A 12,934-nucleotide genomic window follows, 5' to 3' on the forward strand; every position below is an offset into this window, starting at 1 on the left:
GCCTAATGTTTCAGTCGCTACGATATTCGAGAGACATCACATCGGAAACATCGCAAACGAGAGATTCAGCTGAGTTCCAGGTGAGTCTCTCGAAAAACCGAATAAATTTGCAAATAAGTGCATTTCGTGCTATTTGGTTTCAATTAGATCAGCGGTTCTTTAGTGACCTAATTTTGAAATTCCACCAATGTATGTACAGTATTAAGTGATCCACTGTTCCAACCGACACAAGTTTCGTGTTCAGCTGCGCACTCTGACTGGATCCTGCTTGAAGTTCGAAATCCAGGTGACAGATTTTGTAGTACATTTTCGATGAAAAAAACCTCATTCAGCAGGTACGGTCCTCCAGAGAAGCTCATAGAGCTCCAGTGGTCAAAAATAGTTTACCTCTGTGCGTGTCAGTGCATCTATTGTCCTTGGCTTGACGGCTACTTTCAGTCACACTCAACCGTTCACTGTAGTCCTTTTTCAGAGGAAGCCGTCAGCTGAAGTACCACCGTCCCGGAACAGAAAATCTTTATGCGGTTAGCAATTTGATTTAGGTTGTCGAGTTGTCTTTCTGCCTTTAGTCAGCGATTTGTCTTCATTTTTGCATGTATTTCAGTGAACCCTGTCTAATTGCATTTCTTCCCATTGTACCTGATGTGCTCTTTATGGACAAATGTACAACTGACTCGCCTTGGAATTATGAACATTCCGGAGCGCCAAGCCTACGGCTGCGCCGGGCGTAGCGCTCCGCAACAATCGCGCTACGAACGAAATGGGTTATTGGTTAACAGTATCTAACTGAACGCGTGTGTCTGGGTTAAGAGTAATGCGGGTCGTCAGGCGACTCTTCGTGTGTGCTTTAGAACTGAGTTGTAAACACAAACCCACTGAAACCTCACACCACTTTGCTGCATGGCGACGTACCTATGACGTCACCCTGACTGGTGATGCCACGTTTGCAGTCACCTTATTTAACCTACGCTTGAGCTGTCTGGGTGATTTCACGTGATATAAATGAGTATTCCAGATTAATGGACAAAAATTCACAATGCCCTTGAGCCCGGTTTTTCATATTTTTTTTGCAGGTGACCACTTCAACCAACTATTCAATAAGTTAAATGAATAAAACATGACAATCTACGATAGATACTGATGCAGTTGAGTGGCCAGCATACGTACCGGTTCCCAAGGCGACCCAGGAAGTAGTGTTTCTCTGTGTGCCAATGTATACACCGAGGAGGTTGTGTTCATTGCGGGGAACTGTGGTTTCTTACGAGTTTCTCCATTTTCAATGGGGCCCGCATCGGATGTGGTATCTTTGTTGCTCCCCAGTAAGCTTTGCAGAACCACATCAGCAAACCGTGCGTAAGATGAAGATGACATTGGCAGAAAAGGATAATGGCTGAAACAAAATGAGTTGGAAGTAGATCTATACAGTTCTTATTTTTCAATCCTTTTTATCCCAAACGTTTAATTCTGCAGCGGATTCGCTTGATTGGTAAAACATTTGACAATATGCCCAGCATAACGTTGGTAGAGCACTAACTGATCACTAAAGCTTCACAGTCTACTTAAGATTTCGTTATAGTTCATTCCTTAATTAGGCGATGTCACTCTGTTGATAAGCTCTAATTGGAAACAACATCTCATATTCAAATAAGATTTTATTTGCACAGAACGCTACTTAGAGAGCTGCAGAAATCCCCTCCAAAATATATCACCAGTATCGCCTTCTTCTGGCTCATCAGGTAGTCACAGCCCCCGAGTTTCTATCAACCTTGTATTACGCTTGAACCCAAATTGTGCGTGGTTGGCGGACTACACCCATTTACAAATCCCGTTGGTGCCGAAGGAAGACTCGCCCAAATTCCAGCTGAATCTTTCATTTATAATATCTTTCGACTGAGTGTGTTGTACAAAGTCAGCTTCATGTTTCAGCTGTAACTATGTACGAGAAACCGAAGTATGTATTATGTCCCGTTAACAAAAACTCAGTCTCTAAATAAGTGTATTTCTCCAGAAATATCAGTTAACCTTTGGTTTCCGCCTCGAAGAAAAGATGTGGGGTGCAACAGCGGTAGAATGTTTCGTAAACATTTCTCTTAAAGATCTCGCGGCTGTTTTTTGGGTGGTGAGCATACAGTCTTGTGAGAAAGCAAGCAACCCACTAATTGATAAGACATCAGACTGTAATCTGACAGTCGTAATCTAGACAAGCCATGTTGAGCAATAAAGCTACGGCGTTGTTTGTGTTTTTGGACTGCGAGTTCTGTAGCGTTTTCATTCGGTTTGCATCTGCATATGGTATGATTAGGTATGATCGTTTGATCCTATAGTTAAACCTTACGACCGACTTCATTTGGGGAGCTTGTGCGACCATGCCTCTTTCGGTATGTGGAAAAATCCTCCTTGAAATGACGTGTTGCATAGTATTTTGTTGTTTTTTGTGCGGGTTGTGTTTGATGACTTATCTGAAAGTCTATTCTTGCTCTAAAGATGACTGTTGTCTTATATGCAACACCTTCGTTTTTCCTTCGTTCATTCGAATCACATCACGTGGCCTGGTTCTAGAAGCAACGGCAGTCAAATGTTCGCGTGACTTCTGGGTTACCCCAACTTCTCTTGGCAGACCATTTATATTTTGTAGGTCGCAAAGAAATTTGGAAGGTTTGGGTACTAGATGAAGTCGGTTCACTACGAAAAAAGCCAAAAGGTGGAGCAGAGCTCCTTTATCCTTGTTGAGTGGCCCTATCAGTCCGTAGTTTAAGAGTTGTAATGGAGACTAATGGCGAAAATCTAGGTATTCATGGCATTTTTTCATCCGAAACTTGATCAGAGGTCTTTGAAGCCGACTAAACAAACGTCTTTTTTCAGTGAAATGCCCTCATTAGTAAGCTTATTTGGTTTTTCAAGAGACTGACCTGAAACCCAGGGGAAGCTCTCATCCAGGCAGCTGAATGTGCTGCACCAGGCCGCCTATGTTTCAGTCGCTACGATATTCGAGATATCGCGATACATATACATTTTTGTAATTAGTTTGCCAATGACGGGATTTCACTCATTTCGTGCAATTTGACTTCAAGTAGAACATAAGGTTGACGGGAACTCGGAGACTGCGCCTACCTGATGAGCTCCAAGAACGACGAAACCGGTCGTGGGCTGTCGAGGAGTTTCCAGCAACCTTATGGGTAGTGCACTACAAAAATATAAACGCCTTTTTTCATTTATTTCTAGCACGAAGTTTACATTCCCAACTGTCACGGATGATACGGGGTCCGGCATCGAAGCTAATGGCGACAATAGGGAGCAGAACACAGCCAATCAGATGCAAATCGAAGGGCTTAACCGACGTCAACCGGTGTCTGAAAGCTGTCCAGATTAGGATTTGTAAACTGCAAACAAAAGTCGTTAGGCCAAAGAGATACTACGGAGCCATATTCTCAGTGATTTCGTCCGACAGTTAAGGGGTATTCCGTGGGAACCCATGGACAGGCAAATGTATAATCTGGTCAGTAGTCAGATTTCTGAAAGGTGTCTAATGGTATTTAGTCCAAGAACCACACCTAATATAGGGCCACTGATGTAACGAGGTTATTGTTTCGCCTTTCTTGAGGCTCATTAGGTGGGTGGTCATTTACTTGAAAAAGAACATCTTAAACAAGAGATTCAGCTGAGCCACCCGTGAAAACAGTATCGGTATTGGAATGATTCTAGTTTGCGGAGTTCGAGCAATTTTATTTTATGCGAAATATAAAGCTGAAGCAAACTCAGGGACTGCTTCCACCTGATGATCCCGAAGAAGGGCGAAACAGGTCGTACGACGTTGAGGAGTTTCCAGCAACCTTGTAAGTAGTATGCTATGCCTACACAATGTATTTCTATATTGGTGCATCGTACCAGCTGAAATATGAGGCGACCTGGTGCGATATAATCAGCCGAAGAAAGGTACCAAAAATGAGAAATCTGATTGGGATTATTTTGAGTACCCCATGAAAACCACGTTAGTATGCAAATGAGTGTACTTTGCTAAGTTTCGCGCATATAATACTATGGATGTGGGCCGCCTTTCCCCACGGATCTTTATACTCAGGTCGAGCTGTCTTTTAGTTAGCCAGTCCACCGAGTGGCCCTGTCATACTGAAAGACGTGAGATACGACATTGTAACCCGTTTGTCAGACTCTAAAGTGTATCCATCATATCGACTGTTCACACAAAGATGACTGCGAGATTGTACGTCATACCACCTACATTCATCTTCCCGTTAGGTTCATAGCTGTCACTCACGCGATCACATGTCAAAAACACTCAAACCACGTGACGATTCCTGTCCCACTGGCAACCTGAGCCGACAACACGTACGCTACAACTTCCTGTCCATTTTTGTATACGCGGCTGCCACTTGCGTCGCACGCCAGGCTTACGAACTTCAACCACATCAAGTCAAGTTGTATTCATGTCAGTGCAAGTATGGTAATCCTTCTGGCCATTGTACATTAGTACTTTCTTTGTAACTTATCATTACTCAAATTGTACCACTTTCTATCTCTCACTAAAATCTCAGCTTATTCCTCTTCTCTTCGTATCGAATAACTTTTGTTTAAATGAAGACAAAAAAAATATGACACAATACAAATTCTGTACTTCGTGAAAGGCGTGTTCCCTTCTTGCTGTGTCGAGTTACGCTGTCAGTGAATTAACGAGCGGCGATCTACCTTTCAGACTACGACGGGATAGAAAGTATCTAGGAATATGTCAAGGAAGATTCCAGGAAGGAGATCGATTTGGATTTATTGTGGTGGTAATAACTAACTGTACCAACGAACTGTGAGTTGTATCATCTCGCCTATTTTTCCTCACTTGATCTCACTACTTTGAACTGGTATTTGCTCACGTTATCCACTACACAAGTATCGGACACGAAGGCCACCCCTCCCTTCACACTGCATAAAATTTATAGGCATACATGGTCGTTGGCTTGTTCGCTGAGCTGGGCAATTTGGTTGCAAACGTTTCATCACCAATCGAGGTGACATCATCAGTGCGTAGTTGTGCGTAGCGGTGGGTTAGTGGTTGTGCGTTCAGTAGTGTTACGTGTGTGTTGATATACGTGCTGGTAGCCGAGGATGACCTTTGACCGCGATTAGTTATTCCGTCGGGCGGTTCCATTGGTTGTTCTTTTTATCCCGTGTCCTCATTCGCCGATGCCCACGTGACTTTTGAACTTGACATAGGCATACAATTCGGCCCTACACAGGCGCGCACATTGGACGGGAAGTCAACTTAGCTCCACAAAGCTTAACGGATAACTACGGAACACGCGTAGCAGCTACACTGCAGAGAAGACACGTCCCGCGTCCGGAACTTCACTCAGGAACTCTCAACGGTTGTTCTCACCTTTTGGCTTATTCCACTTTTTTATCAGGCGCACCTAACTACTGTATTCATTGTCATTCCGGTAAAACAGATATTTGTAAGTACTTGTTGCCTTTTGATAATGAACTTCATTACTTTACAACTAGAGCACTATCAGGTTCACACTGCTGATAGACTCCAAGCCGGTAGTACGTAATGCATTTTAGAGCTTTACGGCCGGATTACTTGTCTTTTTTTTTTAATAATTCTGGTGATTATAGCCCTTTTGGTTACTGAAGTGATCTAACGAACATTGAGTAAAATGGCTTACGAATACTACTATTATCGTTTATTTTCAAGAGCATTGTCACAAATATAGATAACCAGTAAATCCAAGCGATAGATGTGGAGGGGTTACATGACAATATTAGATAAAATGAGAAAGGCGTCCCATACGAAGTCGTGCCGCGAGCAGTTCCAGTGAGACAAGATGAATCCCAACATAAAAGAGAAGGTTTGGTGTGGAAAAACAAACGTAACGACCGGCAACTAAAGAAAGTATTAGGAGAACCAGCTCCAAACGTAAGGACTACATAACTGACAATGGAATAACCGTTTTACGTTGAGACATATTTCATTGGTTGTTCTTCACTCGCTCTTGACAGATGAGTTATAGTCTTAGTGTCACTTTTTGACCGCTTCTACGCGACAGGGATCAATAGAGCAGCTGCCTTTTCTGGTTTGACCAAGCGCATCAGGCGATCAAGTGACTATCCAGGCCGGGGTTCACGGTAATAAGAAGGCATTAAGGGACTATGGTCCACAATAGAAAGTGAAAACAACTCTGAATGCTCTTCAAGGCACGGTTGGCACTAGCACAGTCAAAACTCGAACAGCTGGCACAAAGTGTCCGTCGTACTACCACTGCAACGTTGTATGCTGGGGATGATTCGTGCGCGTAGTCCAAGCTGCGTCCCCGAATCTGAAGGAAAGTGAAGTTTAGTACGGAAATTCTGGGACCGCTTTGCAATGTCCGTTTACTATTGAGTTCTAGCCAATCAATATCCAAAAAAGTCCAAGAGGAAGCATGAGATGGTTCAATTTTTAAAAGTTATGTGCATATGAGATATTTACTTTCGTGTCTAATGGCTTGTAACCGCTTAGTTCGTGCGTGCCAAAAGGTGACTTCCTAGAGGAAGGACTCACCCTTTTCAGTACTAATAAGTCCGTCGTCGGTGTGTCGTGTAATCCCCAGGTTTGACAGGACAAGCGACCAGCTTAAGCGTGCCGAGATCGGTAGTGGGTAGAGATGTGGGACTTTTATGGAGATTTCATTCATTAAAGGCGTCAAATCTATGCTCAAAAGCCGAGAGCACAGTGCTTTTCAGCATAAATTGACTGCAATTACGGGACGAAACGGCCAGCTGAAATTATAAGTAAGCTATCTCTTATGATACTTACTTATTGGATTATTCAGCGTCGATCGACTTAGTGCAGCAGTGCGATTCGCTGAAGTATCTAGTCAGTCAAGATCAGTTTATCGCGCTGACAGGTGGATCTGAAACTAAGTTATTTCTGCCTGACACTGACGTATCTTGCTTCAAAGTACATTGATTGGTTTGTGACTACTTGACCTTGAATAAAATAGTAGTTGGTGAGTTGTACATCAATCTGACCGATCGACTTTGGCCGCGGTTGGCGCCAGCTGAAGTGTGTTTGTAACTCAGGTCACCAGATAGCAGTTTAAAACTCACTATGGGCATTCAAAACTATTCATATGGTACATTTGACCATGAACTGCTTTAAATTGCGGACTTTTTGACAATTTTTCACAGGATAGATCGTCCAATTAACTTGAATACAGGGAAAATATAGAAAAGCCCAGCTAAGTGTGCCATTCCGTTTAAACCTTTGTCACCATATTGTATCTCTGGTCACCTGACCCAGTTCAAAAACTGCGTATGGCTCCACTTTAACTATGCAAAACTCGATATGCATTCGGCACACTGTTTTGGTACATGAACTTTACATAAATCGTGGGATGTCGAAGAACAATCTTATGAGTAGTATGTTACGTCCAGACAACACTATACTTACTTGAACAAGTAAGAGACCAGTCTAGCTGCTGTTTCCACACACACCCGCATATAATAACACAGTTGTACAAAAGTTAATTGAGTCGATTGGCGCGATGGAATTACTAAAATATGTGTGGCCAATTGGCGAACAACTGCCTGCTCTTCGTCGATTGGTATTCGCTTCTAAGGACATTACTATCTATGTCTGCAGAAATAGATATCGATTTATTTTTGCGACAGTTTCAGAACGACACGGATGCGGAATTCAAACACACTTAGAGGTTTTACGTCAATCGATTGACCGGTTCAAAGAAGACCAAAGGAACTGTCGCACTGATAGTTTTGTAACATATTTTTCCTTAGGACAGGAAGAATATTCCACAATGGGCTTCACGAAAACTCACTGGAAATCGAAGCAATCCCATCATAGTTGGCAGCCGTCAGTTTACTAACAAAAACCAAAGCAACATGGTTTTATTCATATTGACTCGTCGTAGAGTGATAGACATACAAAACGATAGTGTTAAACCGTTTCTCCTGCTCGACTTCTCTTAGTACAATCGATGGTTTTCCTCTATGTGATGTTAAATTACCGAACTTTGATAACAATACAATATGGTAATTCTACAGTGTTAACAGACGCTTAATGCTGTAAAGTAGTAATCCAGAAACAAGACGCGTATAGTGTGTACATGAGGGGTAAGGAATATAGTTAGTTGATGGGGTGATCAAGGATTCGAGATTGCGGGAATGGAAGCATTCGATGAATCAATGACCCATCGAACTGCGACGTACGAGGATTTGAATCAGCACATCACAAACAGATGTAACTCACAAAATGCCGGTCGTAGGCATGAAACCAGCCGCACTACTAGGATGGGGGTGTTGCAGCATAGGTTGAAAACAACTCGCTGCCTACCAGACAGATGGGAGGTTGATTCCTGGGTAGAGAAGATTACCTGATCGACCCACCCCAACTCATCGAGGCTTCGGTCTGTCTCTAAACAGTAAACTTAACCGTTTCCCACGTTCATTCTAGTGACACTGTAGCTGGGATCTACTCATCCAAAAGTAGTAAAAATACATGACAGTGTACCTACACTCTCATAAAAACATCCGTTTTCCGTTTTTTCCCCAGAACCCTTTCTCGGCGCAAAAGAACGCGTTATCTACCTACCTGCGAAGATGGAAACCATGAGAAATTGAACAATTACCGTCTCAGTGTCGTGGCACATGTCCATACAAACTAACAGAAAAGAGTTATCTATGCCTTTGTAATGTACTACTCATAAGGTTGCTGAAAATCCATCGACAGCCCACGACCGGTTTCGCTCTTTTTGGGGCTCATCAGGTAGGCGCAGTCCCCGGGTTTCCGTCAACCTTATGTTCTACTTGAAACCAAATTGCACGAAATTAGCGAATATACACCTGGTGCTTGGTGCAGCACATTCAGTAGCCTGAGAACATCATAAACGAGAGATTCCGCTGGGTTCCAGGTGAGTTTCTCAAAAGAACCAAATTGGTTCCCAAATGAGCGTATATTCGCTAGTTATCTATGCCATTTCATGAAATCCTCCACCCAGCCAGGCATGGTCAATCATCCGTTCCTTACTAGTTTGCTCGAGCGTTTACGCTAGTCAATAATACACATTCTGAAGAAATGTTTTATAAGCGTCTAGGTAGTCCGTGGGAACACTTGTAACTTCTGGAAACACTCTATTCGAATGGTCCTTATACTAGACCGCTGTTCTTTAGAGCAGTCCTTCGTCTTTCAGGTTCAGTTTCAGTTTCATCTTCGTCCATTCTTTTGAAGTCTTCTTGCTGATCATTGGAAGGGCCCAACAACAGGCCTTCCGGGTTACGTCCAAACCACCCCCCAATAAAACTATCCACTTTTCACTCCACTCTTTTTTACAACTCGTATGAAATGACGTTGTCTTTATCCACAGTAACAATCTGGAGTATCGCTTTCGTATAGAAAATGCGATCTCGCGGAAGGGTAGGCACTTTCGGAAGACCTTCAACTTAGACAAAGCCAACTGCGTGGTACTGCATTCCACTTGTATTCGCCTGTTCAGAGTATACTACAGCCTCTTGTGGGTTTTTGGCCGAAAAGCGGAGAAGCTATGCGTGAGAAAAACCGACTGGAAGTCACGCAAACCTTATTCACTACTACAAGCCTTACTCCGTGCAACTTGCAAGTCAACCCGACAGTTGTTATACTGTGCTGCTGTGGGGGAGTAGGGCTTCTTAGTCTAAAGTCATCGCTGATAGCTTTCTGTACGGTTACAGACAAAGCATGGACATCTCGTTTGCGAGTACCTTGAGGAATCAGTTGGTTTGGTTGTTTACCTTGTGTGAAGCTGAAAGTCCTTTTATGTTCGGGTTTTGACAACTTGTTGTTGGAGTCTGCTAAACATTCGCAAAAGTAAGGCTTGTAATCCTGCTGCTGTATGCTCTATCCAAGCAGAGCAGTGGGCATTCGTGAGTACTAGATCTGCGCTCGTATAATGTTTGTCATGAACATGCCTTCATCCGTAGCAGTCTTTCCATGGAAGACCAATACCTCTGAGTGCCTACCAGTTCGTCAGTTTTGTTTTTGAGTAGTAATTGTGAACCCATGTAACCTTGGGTTGTCATCGCTGTGGTTCAAACCTTCGTCTTCTACAATCCACGTGCGCTGCCAGGCTATACATCACCCTTAAACACCTGCCCAAGGGGTTCACCTATGACTGCAGTCGGTCATCTCTATCCCCTAGCACAGTTTCCATTTTACTGTCTCCGAGGCCCGATTAGCTCTCCACCTCATAATATGCACACTCTAATACCACTGAACTCACCGTGTTGTCATGGCACATGACCTGTTTTTACACACAATTCACATTTCCATAAACCCTCGGTCACTCAGCTAGTGCTCGGCTGAGGCATTTGGGTTTTCTGACAGAACTCGCCATACCTCTCCTTTGGAAGACTCTGGCTGACAATAAGCAAGTGAAAGTTGAGGAACGTTGATATCTGCAGGGTAAACTGTGGTCGTCAGATCCAAAAACATACTCGTGAGCTCTACCACTCCTCACGCTGGAATTTCTACTCACTTGCCCTGGCGGCACCTACAAATGACTTATCTTAACCGATTTTCCTAAAGCCATGTTCTCCTCACTTTTATTTGCATGAGTCATTTCCAGCTGTTACCATCATGGACGGGCTTTCCAGTAGTGACGGACCGGATGGATCTTGCAGACCGTGTTCTTCATTTTCGTATAGATTTTGTGTTTCCCACCTCACCTTGAACTAAATGGTCACTTTCTTGCTTGGGTTTCTGACACAGTGACTTTGTTAATCATGGGTTGTCAATTTGATTATTTGCTACGAATTTTGAGCATCTTGAGGCGTTTCTGAGAAAAATTATCGTGGTTTTGATTCTCTACAGCTGAACTTTACCACTGTAACCATAGTACCGTAGTCCAGATAACCCTGACTTTTTGACGAAAGACACACGAATAATCTCTTCTGGGAATGCTTCCCGAACCAGGAACCTATGTAGTGGGAAGTTTAATTTTTCGTTGACTTTTAAATCCGTACTCGGACGATTCCGGACTGTGGTTTTGTGAGTTATCGTCTTCAGAAAAGGTGAAAATTAGTCGTAAGCCCCATGGAAGAAGAGTTTGCTGATGCAGACTGTGGTGAGAGTTTGAACCGAGGCTCATAATGTGAAGGGTGTGTCGGCCCCCCAATATATTAGGGACGGCATAGAGGGACCCCGACAACCTGAGCCAACAGTCATCCGGAGAATCCCTCGTACATCCAGTTGGCCACGCTGATCGCTGGCGGATCAAGTGCCCACACAAACACGAAAGAAGAGCGACTGCAGCCAAACAGGCCACATAAAAATCGCCAGATTAGAAAACCGCTAGCTGGCTCCAAGGTGCAGTCCTCCGCAAAAACGAGCCTCTTGGGAACGCCACCAAAATCATTACTTATTGGTACCGCCACCCAGCGCCCAGGGCCACACAGAGACACTTTCCCGGCCAAACCGCGCCCAAACACCCAAGAATCCAGGAAGGCGAAAGCTTGCCGCAACTCTTCGATCAACAGCAAATCTGGTCGCCAAAATGGGGAGTACTGAAAGAGCTACAAAGGGCAACGGTCGAAGTTATCGCTCACGGGGAAAAAGACTTCGTCCCTCATAGCCAAAGGGCCCGAGCAAACCGGGCTCCTAAGGAACGAAAAAACCTCGCAAGCGTAAAGCACCCTCACAAACCACGAAGACAGGAAGCAGACGACATCGCCCCAGAGGCCCCTTCGGAGCCTTGGACTCACACCCGGCGCACAACTATTAAGTCTGCAGACCACCCTGGTCACACAACTTTCGGCTCCTCACCCTCGAAGGCAGCGGAGACGGCGCTGAAATGCTTGCCCACAAACTGCCTCAGCCTTTTCAACAAATTCGGCGATGTTAAACAGTCAGCTTGTCTTGAACAACCGTCCATAATCGCACTCACAGAGACTTGGCTCACACCAGCTATCTCCGACGCGGGGATCTCGATAGACGGTTACTCTATTTTTCGAGCCGACTCAAAACGACGGCAGGCAGGTGGGGTTGCTCTGTACTTACATGCTGCCCCACCGACCCCAATTACCCTTTCTGACACCAGCCCCGCACCCTTTTGCGATGCAGTGTGGGTCCAAATCCCGCTGCGCGGGTCCGATTTTCTCCTTCCCGGTGTGGTCCACCGTATCTCCGCAAGTCCCCCTGAAGATGACCAATTTCTCACCGCACCCTTGATGCAGTGTGGGTCCAAATCCCGCTGCGCGGGTCCGATTTTCTCCTTCCCGGTGTGGTCCACCGTATCTCCGCAAGTCCGTCCCCAGATGACCAATTTCTCATACAAAGCCTTGAGCAACTCTCCTCCAACTATCACTTCACTCATCTCCCGCTGGTAGGTGAATTCAACGCCACAAAGGCCTCCGGGATGGAACTCCAGCGCGTCGAATCAGGCGGACTATTTGCAGCGACGCTGATTGAAGTCGTTCAACAGAGCGCTTCGACTCAGCATGCCGTTGCACCCCCAGATACCGCGCAGTCCAACTACCATCCCTCCTGGATTTGGTGACCACCAAGGAAAGGCACTTCGTTAATCAGGTAACAATTAACGCTCCACTGGGGCATAGTGACCACTGAGCGTTGACCATTGATTTCATCTGCTATTAGGCCAGAAATCTCGAACCTCAATCGTGGTTTCGCTACTTCTGCCATGCAGACTTCTTAGGAATGTGCATCTTTCTTGAACAAGTCACAGTGGGACCAGCTCTAGTGGAAGAAATATATAGCACTATTTGACAAAAAATTCTCGGGGCTGACGCAACGTTCGTCCCAAAAAAAACCAGCACGCACTCGGATGAACCGCAGGATGCTAAAAAGGATTCGGCCACTTCTGGAAAAAAGATCCCAACTCTTTTTCAAAAAGTTGACCACAGGGGACACAGAAGATGAGCTGGCATTTCGTAAAATGCG

Source organism: Opisthorchis viverrini (assembly GCF_000715545.1).
Source record: "Opisthorchis viverrini unplaced genomic scaffold opera_v5_247, whole genome shotgun sequence".
NCBI classification, from domain to species: Eukaryota; Metazoa; Platyhelminthes; class Trematoda; order Opisthorchiida; family Opisthorchiidae; genus Opisthorchis; species Opisthorchis viverrini.